The sequence below is a fragment of the Candoia aspera genome, chromosome 1 (genome assembly GCF_035149785.1).
Source record: "Candoia aspera isolate rCanAsp1 chromosome 1, rCanAsp1.hap2, whole genome shotgun sequence".
NCBI classification, from domain to species: Eukaryota; Metazoa; Chordata; class Lepidosauria; order Squamata; family Boidae; genus Candoia; species Candoia aspera.
In genome coordinates, this window is record NC_086153.1 from 132850990 (window position 1) to 132865689 (window position 14700).

Below are 14700 nucleotides of genomic sequence, written 5' to 3' on the forward strand. Positions count from 1 at the left end.
GAACAAGGTGCTGGACTAAGATAAGTTGAGTCTGATCCAGCACAGTTCCTCCATTGGGCTTACTTGGTTCTTAGGAACAAGTAAATGTCAATTGCCTTTACAAATTTATGGATTTCCTGGGACTGACTGTTCTGAATATTAGCAGCCATGAAGGTGAGAGAGAACTTAGCCAGGACTTTACTTCAGTCTCAGAAAAAAATAAAATAAAACCTAAAATAAATAAGGGGTTTATTCGCCAGCATAACAAACAACTAAGCAAGCTCTAATGATATAATATCATTCTTATGTGAATAAGGTCACTGCAGCAAGGCTCACTGAAAGGAACAGAGACCAAGTAACAATGGCTTTCTCAAGATTTCCAAATAAGAGCTCATGACTGATCTGGGGATTTGAATCCAGATCCTGCAAATTCAGTGTTCAAAAACAGTGATTTACATAATTATTACCACTTAGTTTGATCACTTGTTAATTTTTGTTCACTCCTGTTGTTTGATCTAATCCCTAGGAAACAAATTGTTTGCATTGATTTGTATTGTGTTTTCCCAGTACTTCCCTGCTGCCCCATTCACTTAATGCTGGGTAATTCAACTGAGATTGATGGGAAGAATGACAAAAATACTGAAGAGCAATCAAACTGTTTAAACTACACAAAAGTACAATACATCTTTGCTATTTGGTAGCAGCAGACACTGACGACATGGCAGTAGTGTTCCCTTTGAGGAAAAAAACCTTCAGGATTTACATATATGGATTAACTGTGTCATGCACCAAAATTGAAAACAAAAAAAAAACCAAAATTAAATGCTACTGTAGGACAGCTAATAAGGTTGACTCTTTTAAAGAAAGTGACTGAAGTGGAATAAAACTGGCCACTTCCACAAACAGTAACACCATGTCAACTTAGTTTACATGTCAGTATTCTTTCTGTGCTTCAGCAAAGGATCGTTACCTTGTCATGGTGCTGGAGCTTGAGCACTTCAATGATGCCATGAGCTAAACCATGAAGGGCCACCCAAGATGGGAAGGTCATGACAGAGAGGTCAGACTAAATGCGATCCCTGGGGAAGGTAATGGCAACCCACCCCAGTATTCTTGCCGTGAAAACTAAATAGATCAGTACAACCAGAGATATGTCGGTATACCATTGGAAGATGAGACCCCCAGGTCGGAAGATGGTCAAAATGCTACTGGGGAGGAACAGAGGATGAGTTCAGCTAGCCCCAGACGTGATGACGCAGCTAGCTCAAAGCCGAAAGGATGGCTAGCGGCCGACGGTGCTGGTGGTGAACGGCAAATCTGATGTTCTAAGGATCAACACACCATTGGAACCTGGAATGTAAGATCTATGAGCCAGGGCAAATTGGATGTGGTTATTGGTGAGACGTCCAGATTAAAGATAGACATTTTGGGCATCAGTGAACTGAAATGGACTGGAATGGGCCACTTCACATCAAATGACCACCAGATCTACTACTGTGGACAAGAGGACCACAGAAGAAATGGAGTAGCCTTCATAATTAATAGTCAAGTGGCTAAAGCAGTGCTTGGATACAATCCAAAAAACGACAGAATGATCTCAATTCGAATTCAGGGCAAGCCATCTAACATCACAGTGATCTAAATATAAGCCCCAACCACAGATGCTGAAGAAGCTGAAGTAGAGCAGTTCTACGAGGATGTGCAGCACCTACTGGACAACACGCTTAAAAGAGATGTTATTTTCATCACAGGAGACTGGAATGCTAAGGTGGGCAGTCAAGTGACACCTGGAATTACAGGTAAGCATGGCCTAGGAGAACAAAATGAAGCAGGACATAGGCTGATAGAATTTTGCCAAGACAACTCACTCTGCATAACAAACACTCTCTTCCAACAACCTAAGAGACGGCTTTATACATGGACTTCACCAGATGGACAACACCGAAATCAGATTGACTACATCCTTTGCAGCCAAAGGTGGCTGTAAGGAATGCCTAAGACCAAATAAAAGACTCAGACTCTAAATCAAGTTTAAGCTCTGGCTTTTATTTAGAATAGAATGCACACCAGTAAAAAGCTGAGAGTGAGGGAAGCGCGCCAAAAGTTGAATTAAATAGTCTCGCGCCAAACAGCGCTCCACCCCCACACTCCCTGGGTGTGCCCCACGAGTTCCACGGAGTGACAGGTCATCAAGACTTGATAGGTGAGAGGTCGTCCAGCCCCATTCACCCCGGGCATCACCCTGTTTATCTTCCTGTGAGGTAATGGTCCATTACCGGGTGATTAGACCTTGATATTCCTCGAAAGCCCGGACGCACCCTTCCGAACCTCGTCCTGATCATTTCTTTGACAATGGTGTCAATGGTCGATTACCGGGCGATGAGACCTTGTTATTCAATAGATCTCCCAAACCCATTACCTTCTTTGTCCGGTTTATCGCCCACACCTCTCCAGTCATTGACATGCATCCGCGTTTTGTCATGCGAGCCGTTACGATGTCGCAAACAGGCGATCATGACATACCGCCCCCCTGAAGAAAATCAAGCCGAGGGCTTGGAGGGATATGCAACATGGAAGTTGCGGACTAGCTCGGGGGCCTGAATGTCGCGGGCAGCAACCCACTCAGGGTGGGGAAAGTGTTTCCAGTGCACTAAGTATTGGAGAGAGCCACGAAGCTTGTGGGAGTCGAGAACCTCCTTGACTTCGAAGTGCTGCTGTCCGTCGATCATGATGGGTGGAGGGGGGGGAGTGCATGGATGCCACCGGGAGGGGTCACTGGCCGGCTTGAGTAAGCTGCAGTGGAACACAGGGTGCAGCCACTTCAAATTATGAGGTAGATCCAAACGCACCATGACCAGGTTCACAATTTGTGTAACCTGAAAGGGGTCAATAAATTTGGGGGCCAGTTTCTTGGAAGGCTGAGGTGACTTGATAAATTTAGTGGAGAGATAAACCAGGTCCCCTACTCGAAAAGGCGGCTGTTGGCACCTGTGCTTGTCAGCCTGAAGTTTGTATGAGGTCTGAGCCTCATTGAGAGCATCCTTAATGATGGGCCAGGAGTCTGCAAGTTTAGAACCCCAATCACAGGCCGCCACTACTGGAGACGGGGGCTGTGGGAGCTCAGGAATGGGGACGAAGTCCCAACCCGACACCACCCCAAAGGGGGTTTGTCCCGTGCTTTGATGCACAGCATTATTGTATGCAACCTCCATGAAAGGAAGCAAATCCACCCAGTCATCCTGGTGGTAGTTGATGTAGGAGCGGAGGAATTGTTCAAGGGTGGCATTGAGGATCTCAGTAGATCCGTCAGTCTGGGGATGCCAGGAGGTTGACAATGCTTGCTCGGTGCCAATTAATTTCAAAAAAGCCCACCAAAACCGTGAGGTAAATTGTGTGCCCTTATCGGTCACCAAGCGAGAGGGGCAGCCATGAAGGCGGTACACGTGCACCAAAAAGAGCTTCGCCAGCTGTTGCGCCGACGGGATAGAGGCACAGGGGACAAAATGAGCTTGTTTGGAAAAGTAGTCTTTGACTACCCAAATGACTGTTTTCTTTTGACTGGGCAGTAAATCCACGATGAAATCCAGAGATTTCATCCCAAGGGTGTGAAGGGTTAGCCACGGGCTGCAGCAGCCCCTGGGGTTTATCGGACGGTTGCTTAGACATTGCGCAAACAGGGCAGGATGCCACATACATTTTGACATCCTTCCTCAGCGAGGGCCACCAAAATTGGCATCGGGTCAAGTGGAGGGGTTTGAAGAACCCGAAATGACCAGCCTGTTTGCTGTCATGAGACCAGCTGAGGATAGTTGATCGTTGCGAGTCAGGGACGTATAAACGACCCTCCACCCAGGCGAGGTCTTGTTCCATGGAAACCTTGCCAGGGTTAGCAAGGAGCCAGGGATCAGACTTTAATGCGAGGGCAAAATCTGCACGCAACCCACCCGGCATCTGTGGTTGCCTGCGGCCCGGAGCGGGCTGCACCAGAGTCGTTCACAGGGGGGGGGAGGCTGTTCCTGAGCGCAGCTCCGGGTGACAGTGGCCAAACCCAATTGAGACTCAGAGAGCACAGTCCCCACGATGTCGGAGACAGGCTCCGCATCCTGGGGCAGTCAGGAAAGTGCATCTGCCAAAAAATTCTTCTTCCCCGGAATAAACTTCAGCTGAAAGTTAAAACGGCTGAAAAATTGAGCCCAGCAAATCTGCTTAGGGCTGAGGCGTCTGGGCGTGCAGAGCACCTCGAGGTTGTGGTGGTCTGTCCAGACCTCAAAAGGGCAACTCGCCCCTTCTAAAAGGTGACGCCAAGCCTCCAGTGCCGCTTTCACTGCAAATGCCTCTTTTTCCCAGACATGCCAGCACCTTTCCATCTCGGAAAATTTCTGGGAGAGATAGGCACAGGGCTTCAAGAGTCCATCAGAATCCTTTTGTAATAGGATAGCCCCAGTTGAAAAATCAGAGGCATCAGCCTGAACAACAAAAGGCTGTTCAGGGTCGGGATGGGATAAAATTGGCTCCGCTGTAAAGAGAGCTTTCAACCAGTTGAAAGCATCCTGACAGGCAGGAGTCCAATTGAGCACGGCCCCTGGGTTTTTTACCTTGCGCGTCTCCCCAACGCCTTTGGTCCGCAACAAATCAGTCAAGGGCAGGGCAATCTCCGCGAACCCTTTTGCGAAGGATCTGTAGAAATTTGCGAATCCCAGGAAACTTTGGAGCTGGCGCTGGGTGCACGGGTGCTCCCAGCTCAAAACAGCCTGAACCTTTGCAGGATCCATTTCGATGCCCTTATCTGAAATCCTGTAGCCTAAGTAATCCCAGCGTGATTTATGGAATTCGCATTGGAAAGCTTAGCATAAAGTTTAGCATGCCAGAGCTTGGTGAGAACCTGTTTTACCAATCTTTCGTGTTCTCTCTCAGTTTTGGAGTATATCAGGACATCGTCCAGATAAACCAGTACTCCTTTAAACAAATGGTCATGCAGAACCTCATTAATTAGTTGCATGAAAACCCCCGGGGCCCCTGCAAGACCAAAAGGCAGTACCTTATACTGGAAGGAGCCCAAGGGACAGTTAAAAGCTGTTTTCCATTCATCCCCCTCCCTGATGCGAATGCGGTAACACGCCTCGCGGAGGTCAAGTTTGGAAAAAACCTGTCCAGTCGACAAGTGTGCCAACATATATTTGACGAGGGGGAGGGGGTACTTGTTTGACAAGGAGGCTGAATTTAACCCGCGATAGTCTGTACACAGTCTTAGGGTACCGTCCTTCTCGCAGAACAGAACGGGCGCTCCAACTGGCGAGTTTGCCGGTTCGATGAAGCCCTGAGCGAGGTTTTTATCGAGGAAGTCCCACAACGCCGCCAATTCCTTTTGTGTCATTGGGTAAATTTTTGGCTTAGGCAATGGGACATGAGGGAACAGTTCAATGGCACAGTCCGTCTTGCGATGGGGGGGTAAGTGGTCCGCCTCCTCCTCCCCGAAGACGTCAGTGAAGTCTGCGTATTGTTCCAGCAACCCCTCCATGGGGGAAGCGTGAACTTGAGGGTCGACAATCTCAGCCCTCCCTACAGTCAAAGTGAGGGATTTCCCTTTAGCAGGTGCCTGGTAGAATCCATCCTCAAACGTTATCGTACGGGTCCTCCAGTCAATGTAGGGATTGTGGCGAGTTAGCCAGGGGATTCCCAGAACCACTATAGGCTTGCCCACCGGGGTGACCACGAATTCTATGGTTTCCCTGTACATGCCTATTTGTAAGGTAACATTCCCTGTACCCTGGGTGGCCACCCCCCCCCCCCCTGCCATGGAACCATCGAGTTGCTGGAAGATCAGCAGCTTCGGGAGAGAGAAACAAGGTAAATTTAGTGCAGCGACTAGTTTGGGGTGGATCAGGCATCTGGAACACCCGGAGTCCACCAAAGCCCCGACTTTGATGGTCTTGGAGCAGTAGCTCAGTTCAATTTTTATGGCCAGGATGGGACAGTCCACACTCACCCTGGTGGTATCGCGCCCATTCTCCACCACCTGCCCAGCAGCGCTGTTTAGGACAGGTGGAAGGCATTTTCCGCCAGCTGCTCCGGGGTGGCCAACCCGTCCCCCATGAGGTAGACATCCTCTTCTTCATCCGGGGTCGCTAGTGCCCCTGTCAGCCATCAGGGAGGGTTGGGTGGTTTCTGTGGAGCCTTCGGCGTCGGTCTAGGTGGGCGATCCGCCGTCCTAGCCTTGTGGCATTCTGCCGCATGGTGACCTGCCTTACCGCACTTGATGCATTGTCCACGGGCAAAGCGACGTTGCCTTTCGGTGTCCCATGTCGGGCCTGACTGTGGCACTGGCCCTTTCCCGCTGGGAGGAAGCCTGTCTCTCTTAGCCACCCGCATGAAGGTGTGCTGGGCATGTTCAGCCTTCCCGGCAAGACAGATCCAGTCATGCAGTGAGTCTGGATTATCTCTGTACAGCGCCCATTGCAACACCTCTCAATTGAGGCCATCCTTAAACATATCGATCAGGGTGGCCTCCGGCCATTCAGGGACCTTCCCTGCCAAGACCTTAAATTCTAGGGCGTAATCTGTGACCGATTTCTGCCCCTGAAGTTCTTTCAGAGTGCCTTTAGCCCTCTCCTTCGCCAGGGGGTCTTCAAAGTACCGCTTCAAGGCGGTCAGGAAGGTATGAAAGGTAGCCAGGGCTGGGGCTCTGGACTCTGACATTTGTACGTACCAGTTCGCGGCTCTGCCCTTAAGTTTTGTGGCAATAGACGAGATTTTAGCCCCTTCCGATGCAAAACAATGTCCGTATAGCTGGATGTAGTTTGTTGCGTTAGTTAAAAAGAATGACAGGTTCGTGGGGTCGCCATCAAATTTTACTGGAAAGTCTTTAGCGATCCCACCAACTGGAGAAACCCCAACCTGTGAGTGAGTAGGGGTAATCCCCACTGGAATAAAACCACAGGGCCCTGGGAAAAAGTCCCGCACCTGGCCCCTTCCTCTCGGGGCCGGCGATAGGGTGGGTGGGATGCCGAGATCCCTCCCTGCGCCCTGTGCAGCAGCACTCTTCGTGAGCTCACTCACCACAGTTGACATGGATCGCAGCATGGGTTCTAATGATTGCACCTTGGACTCCAGAGCCCTGATCCTTTCCGGTGTGACGGGATTGTCCATCCTCGATGCTGCCGGTTGTTGCCCGATCGGCAGTCCTGCGAATTCCCTCTCAGGCATCTGGGGGCATTGGAGTCTCCAAGTGGTGTGGGATGTCCCCAGCCGGGGGTCCGCTATGCCGTCCCACCTGAAGTGTTGTTGACTCACGACTCCCTCTTCCATTGGGGCCCTCCACTCTGGGCTGGGGCTCCAGGCTCCAAACTGGGGTGCGGTGTGGGTAGGGAGGGGGCTCGTGTCCCATCTCGGGAGCACGATTCCAGAAGCTGTCTGGTCGCCTCCCCCACTCGCGTTGAGTCCTTCGCATCTCCGCTCTGAAGCGCCGACTCTAGGATCGTCCCCGGTTCAGTCACCGCTAGTTGCTTCTCTCGCAAAAAAAATTTCCTGGTAGAGGCTAGCGAGGTTCGTTCTTAAAAGACTCTCAGCTTTATGTAAGGAATGCCTAAGACCAAATAAAAGACTCAGACCCTAAATCAAGTTTAAGTTCTGGCTTTTATTTAGAATAGAATGCACACCAGTAAAAAGCTGAGAGTGAGGGAAGCGCGCCAAAAGTTGAATTAAATAGTCTTGTGCCAAACAGCGCTCCACCCCCACACTCCCCGGGTGTGCCCCATGAGTTCCACGGAGTGACAGGTCATCAAGACTTGATAGGTGAGAGGTCGTCCAGCCCCATTCGCCCCAGGCATCACCCTGTTTATCTTCCTGTGAGGTAATGGTCCATTACTGGGTGATTAGACCTCAATATTCCTCGAAAGCCCGGACGCGCCCTTCCGAACTTCGCCCTGATCATTTCTTTGACAATGGTGTCAATGGTCAATTACCGGGCGATGAGACCTTGTTGTTCAATAGATCTCCCAAACCCATTACCTTCTTTGTCCGGTCTATTGCCTGCACCTCTCCAGTCATTGACACGCATCCGTGCTTTGTCATGCGAGCCATTACAATGTCGCAAATATCGCAACGGCGATCATGACAGTGGCAGACATCTATACAGTCGGTAAAAACAAGACCGGGAGCTGACTGTAGTTCAAAATTGTGCAACTTCTTATTGCACAATTTAGGATCCGAATAAGGGATTAGGGAAGACCCACAGATCAGCTAGATATGAGCTCACTAATATCCCTAAGGAATATGCAGTGGAGGTGAAGAATCGATTTAAGGGACTGGACTTAGTAGATAGGGTCCCGGAAGAACTATGGACAGAAGTTCACAACATTGTTCAGGAGGCGGCAACAAAATACATCCCAAAGAAAGAGAAAACCAAGAAGGCAAAATGGCTGTCTGCTGAGACACTAGAAGTAGCCCAAGAAAGAAGGAAAGCAAAAGGCAACAGTGATAGGGGGAGATATGCCCAATTAAATGCAAAATTCCAGAGGTTAGCCAGAAGAGATAAGGAATTATTTTTAAACAAGAAATGCGTGGAAGTGGAAGAAGACAATAGAATAGGAAGGACAAGAGACCTCTTCCAGAAAATTAGAACCATCGGAGGTAAATTCCAGGCAAAAATGGGTATGATCAAAAACAAAGATGGCAAGGACCTAACAGAAGAAGAAGAAGAGATCAAGAAAAGGTGGCAAGAATATACAGAAGACCTGTATAGGAAGGATAACAATATCGGGGATAGCTTTGATGGTGTGGTCAGTGAGCTAGAGCCAGATATCCTGAAGAGTGAGGTTGAATGGGCCTTAAGAAGCATTGCTAATAACAAGGCAGCAGGAGACGACGGCATCCCAGCTGAACTGTTCAAAATCTTGCAAGATGATGCTGTCAAGGCAATGCATACTATATGCCAGCAAATTTGGAAAACACAAGAATGGCCATCAGATTGGAAAAAATCAACTTATATCTCCATACCCAAAAAGGGAAACACTAAAGAATGTTCAAACTATCGAACAGTGGCACTCATCTCACATGCCAGTAAGGTAATGCTCAAGATCCTGCAAAGTAGACTTCAGCAATTCATGGAGTGAGAATTGCCAGATGTACAAGCTGGGTTTAGAAAAGGCAGAGGAACTAGGGACCAAATTGCCAATATCCAATGGATAATGGAAAAAGCCAGGGAGTTTCAGAAAAACATCTATTTCTGTTTTATTGACTATTCTAAAGCCTTTGACTGTGTGGACCATAACAAATTGTGGCAAGTTCTTAGTGGTATGGGGATACCAAGTCATCTTGTCTGCCTCCTGAAGAATCTGTATAACGACCAAGTAGCAACAGTAAGAACAGACCACGGAACAACGGACTGGTTTAAGATTGGGAAAGGAGTACGGCAGGGCTGTATCCTCTCACCCTACCTATTCAACTTGTACGCAGAACACATCATGCGACATGCTGGGCTTGAGGAATCCAAGGCTGGAGTTAAAATCGCTGGAAGAAACATTAACAATCTCAGATATGCAGATGATACCACTTCGATGGCTGAAAGCGAAGAGGAACTGAGAAGCCTTATGATGACGGTGAAAGAAGAAAGTGCAAAAGGTGGCTTGCAGCTAAACCTCAAAAAAACCAAGATTATGGCAACCAGCTTGATTGATAACTGGCAAACAGAGGGAGAAAATGTAGAAGCAGGGAAAGACTTTGTATTTCTAGGTGCAAACATTACTGCAGATGCTGACTGCAGTCAGGAAATCAGAAGACGCTTAATCCTTGGGAGAAGAGCAATGACAAATCTCGATAAAATAGTTAAGAGCAGAGACATCACACTGACAACAAAGGTCCCCATAGTTAAAGCAATGGTGTTCCCCGTAGTAACATATGGCTGCGAGAGCTGGACCATAAGGAAGGCTGAGAGAAGGAAGATAGATGCTTTGGAACTGTGGTGTTGGAGGAAAATTCTGAGAGTGCCTTGGACTGCCAGAAGATCAAACCAGTCCATCCTCCAGGAAATAAAGCCAGACTGCTCACTTGAGGGAATGATATGAAAGGCAAAACTGAAATACTTTCGCCACATAATGAGAAGACAGGACACCCTGGAGAAGATGCTGATGCTAGGGAGAGTGGAGGGCAAAAGGAAGAGGGGCCGACCAAGGGCAAGGTGGATGGATGATATTCTAGAGGTGACGGACTCATCCCTGGGGGAGCTGGGGGTGTTGACGACTGACAAGAAGCTCTGGCGTGGGCTGGTCCATGAAGTCACGAAGAGTCGGAAGCGACTGAACGAATAAACAACAATTCTTCCTGTGATGGGGTGAACATCGTTTTGTTGGCTGAGGTCTTCATAATATTTTTTGTTCATGAAAGAGCTTCAGGGGGTGGGTTGCTGATGCAAATGGGGCAGGCCAGGTCATGCATATGAACAGAATTGGGATCTTTTAATCCTGTCTAATTTATGGGAGGGTTCAGTGTTTCTTTTCATTAAAAAATGGGCATATGTCAGGGCTCGACCTACTTTATTTGCTATGCTATGTACTGTTTTTAATAGGAAAAAAATGGGTAGAATTCTATCTGCACTGAATTATTGCAGGAACGATCAAATATTTTAGACCTTCTGGATATGGTTGAATTCTAAGTCCCATCAAGTATAGCCAGCATAGCCAGTGGTCACTGTAACACAGGAACTGGAAGGCTACATGTTGTCCAGATAATCAAACTGTTGTATGCAATTTGTATTTCAAATGATGCACTGATCAATGTTCATATCATTCATGTATTTCAAGGTCCTTAACTGTGTGGTTCAATAATAAAGTCAAAATTAGGGAGGTCCCAGGGGCCAAGACTTTGCAAGAGCTAAGCAGATCCTTGTACTGAATTACCAACTCTTCATCCACAGAATCATTTCACAGCTGTTCTTCCTGCTTCTTTCCTTCTTGGAGTATCCACAGTACCCTGATCTCAAGCACATGTTGAATTTGCTCTCCCTCTTTTAACTAGGACTAAGGGAGAGCAACCTGCACTCTGCCAGACAGCCATTGTGCCTTCAGCTATGAATTTCTGCTTGAATCCCCCACCGCCTCTGAGGAACAGGGAGAGAGCTTGGTCCCATGACCCAGCACGGTCTCCAAAAGGACCATCTTTCTGAATGGTGATTTTGGGAGGAGGATATCCAGAGCTTGCTAGATCCATTCAAATTTTAGAGTTATTAGGATTAAGAATTTGGTCCTCCTCCAAGATGGAAATCTTACTCTGTTCTAGGCTGGCCATGATAGGAGGGTTATGCAATAAGAGCTCAGGCTGATGTGGCATGAAGGCTTTTCCCCCACTGCAGCCACAGGCAGAGACCTGTGCAAATTGGCTTTGGATAAAGCAATCTAGATGGTATTGTATTTTGCCATTTGTTGTTAGGTCAAGTAACTTCCAGCAATAGATGAACTACGTTGGAGTTAAGCTATCATCAGTGTATTATATTATTGTAGTTTATGAAAAAAAATAGATCCAGAAAATTCCCATTATAGTTCAAAGTTTTTATTCTGGTCATTGACCGACCTTACATAACATAAAATATAGGTTCCCTCTATGGATACTCTGTCTTCAGAAATCCAAGCCATACTCAGGAAGATAGATCAGGAGAAAGATTTCTCGCAGTGTGATGAAGTTGGCCTTATTCCAGAAGCTTGCTGGAAACTTCCTTTTCACATTTCTGATTATCCATTCAGATGACAGACTTGCACTGCAACCCTCAAGGACATAGTTCCTGAGCAAGAATAACCTGGCTTGCTAACCATGCATTGAACCACAGACCTGCAGTACTGAGTAAAGCTCAGGAATTCAAATAAGTCAAGGAATGAACAAAGCCATGATGATCTGCCTAATCCAAAGTCATAAAATGTAGTGCTAAAAGTTATTCAGTTTAAACACCATTACATTTTCCATCAAGGAAAATGATAAACAAGCAAATAAAATGCTCTCCCTTCTGAGATTAAATGAAAGGGCAATTAAATATGATTACAGAAAATATGTAAAGATTAAGTATCCTTATCAACACCAGCATCTTTGTGAATAGAAAGCCCACATCTAATATTGTTAATACTGATATAAAAAGCAAACTTTAAGCTGAGGCATCAACAGCATCACAGAAACACGCAAAATAAACCTAACAGAGCATCATCAGGTACAAAAGGATAAGTTTGAGCTACAGGACGGAACATGATGCTTAGTCGACTTGCAGCTGCAAGTCCATTGAGCATAATAAGAAATGGGTTGCAATGTTTGCATGGAGCACATTTATTATATGAAAATGAATACTACTTTAACTAATATCACTACAAATAACAACAACAACAACAACAAACACAATATCAACCCCTTGGATAGCCCCATCAAGCCTTGGGGGTCAATACTGATCCCTTTGGAGAACCCTAATGTAAACTATACATCTACAGGCTTCCCAAGGAATTAGGCATTCTGGTAACTTACATCCAGTTTGGTTTCTACAGAATATTAGATTGATTTCTCCCTGCCTCTCTTATAGAATGACTCGTTTTCAAGAGTTCTGTTGTGGGATAAATAAACGCTGTTATTTTCTCAAGGCATGGCAGCTATGTGCAAATACTGTAAGATCACACATGATCTAAAAGGATTTAACAAAATAAAGTTCAAGGGTTTGGAGGACTGAGACACTCCTAAAAATTGCAATACAGGCAGAAATGCAGAGAAAAGAGAATTTATACAAAACCAAGCTATAAAGAATGACTGGGGGGGGAAAAAGATCTCACATCAGATTCTCCCTTAGACACTGCTTAGCAAGCATACCCTGACACCTGCATTCTGTGCATTTCTCCAGCATGCATTGCACACAAAGAAACATTCAAATATTGAATCCATATTGCTTGGGACTTTTTTCTAGGCTTGTCTATTCACATAAATGAACTGTTTAATAAAGATATTTTTATGTCTTAATAAATATAACATTTTTCTTACATGCCTGACTGCATGCAGACTCACCTCCTGCAAAAGAAATATGACTGTTCAATTAGGGCCATTAATATATGCATAATGGTAAATAGAAAGTGGCATTCTATGACCATAAGATTTGTATCTAATACAGAAGAGTATTGGAGCTCTGGACTCATCAGAGACTCTGCATTACAGTATGGGTACCATTTTCAAAAAACATGTCTTTGGCTCTTCAGCATATCAAAAGAGATCATGTCTAGAATCCTATTCCTGAAATCCCTTTAATTTTAATCTCAACAGTGCTAAGGTATCATGGATTTTAATTATTATTATAGCGTGGAGAAAACTTTTCCATTTTGTCCATATTTTCATATCCATGAAATCACCAGGAATCATTAGGAGGAGACTTTTTTAAAATTTGCAACTTTTAGAAAAATGTGTTCCAACTTTCACAACAATGCAGTGTGTCTGTTTTGAATGTATCCCACATACACAGTTTACGTTCAAAATTTACCTGTTACATCTAAATGGATGGTTCAGATGTGAAGGAAATAGTTATAGTCTCCCAACAGAATAATAATTATCCTATTGGATAAGGTAAAGGAGGGCTCCCTTTAGAAGCAGAGCATCACAAGGCTTCAGGGAGTTGCTTCAGTGAACTTTTGATTGAAGCCAAGAAACTTGAAAGACTTGCAAAGCCCTAAATAAAGGGTGGCTTTCTCTTTATAGTGTTTAATGTGACCTAAGAGCTAAAAGAATTATTTTCAAATCTGCCTTTCAAACAGGGTTCAAGGGAGCCTTTAAAAGGCCCTCTTCCATCAAAGTAACAATGCCAGCACAACGCTCTTTATGCCCTTGTAACACCTGACATGAATTGATGCATTTGTAAAACTCCATTAAAATTACCCTATTGTATATTTTTGTACCTTGGGCAAAGCTACTTAGAATAACAAGCAGCTTCTAAGTGATAATATGTTTGCCTGAGGTAAAATTTATTTTCATACCAAATGTAACATTTTCTATTCAAATGTGCCATCTGTTCAAATCTAGTCTCTCTCAAAACTACATGTGAAAGATGGCGGTATTGCATCTCAGTATTTTTTTTTCATTTCACGTTTGCTATAAAATGAAATGTATCCCATCTTCTCCCAGCCCAAAAGAGGAATGAAATTGAATCAATGAAACAAAAAATATTTGTCTCCCCAAAATATCATCATTGTTGGCAGACAAGGAGAAGATCAATACAACCATACATTAAAAAGAAGTTCAAGGCCACAAGTATTTAAAAGGTAGGCAGGAAAAGTAAACCTTGACAGTGAAAAGTTGTCCAATTATTCCGTTTTCCTCCTTGCCACATAATAACTGAAGAGCAACTGAAAGTTAAAAAAAAAAGAAAAAAAGACGTCTTAACAATGAAAGCAGTTCAGCTGTGGAACCAATGAAGCTGAGGAACTTCTCTTTACTGGATATGCTCCTGAAGAAGCCAGCTGGTCTTCTTTCGGTGATGGTTACACTGGATTTCTGCATGGAGCAGGAAATTGGACTCAGTAAACACTATTGTCTCTTTTTATTGTCGTAGTCGTATACCACACACTCTCAGCAAAACGAGCCCATAGCAGTTTCTAAATCTATGAAATGTTCTTTACCAGAACTCCCAGGAACATGTATTCTGGCATATCATTTCTTTCCGGGGTGCTTGTATTTTTTGCCTGTTACATAATTTATGCAAGAGATGTCTCTACTTGCTCA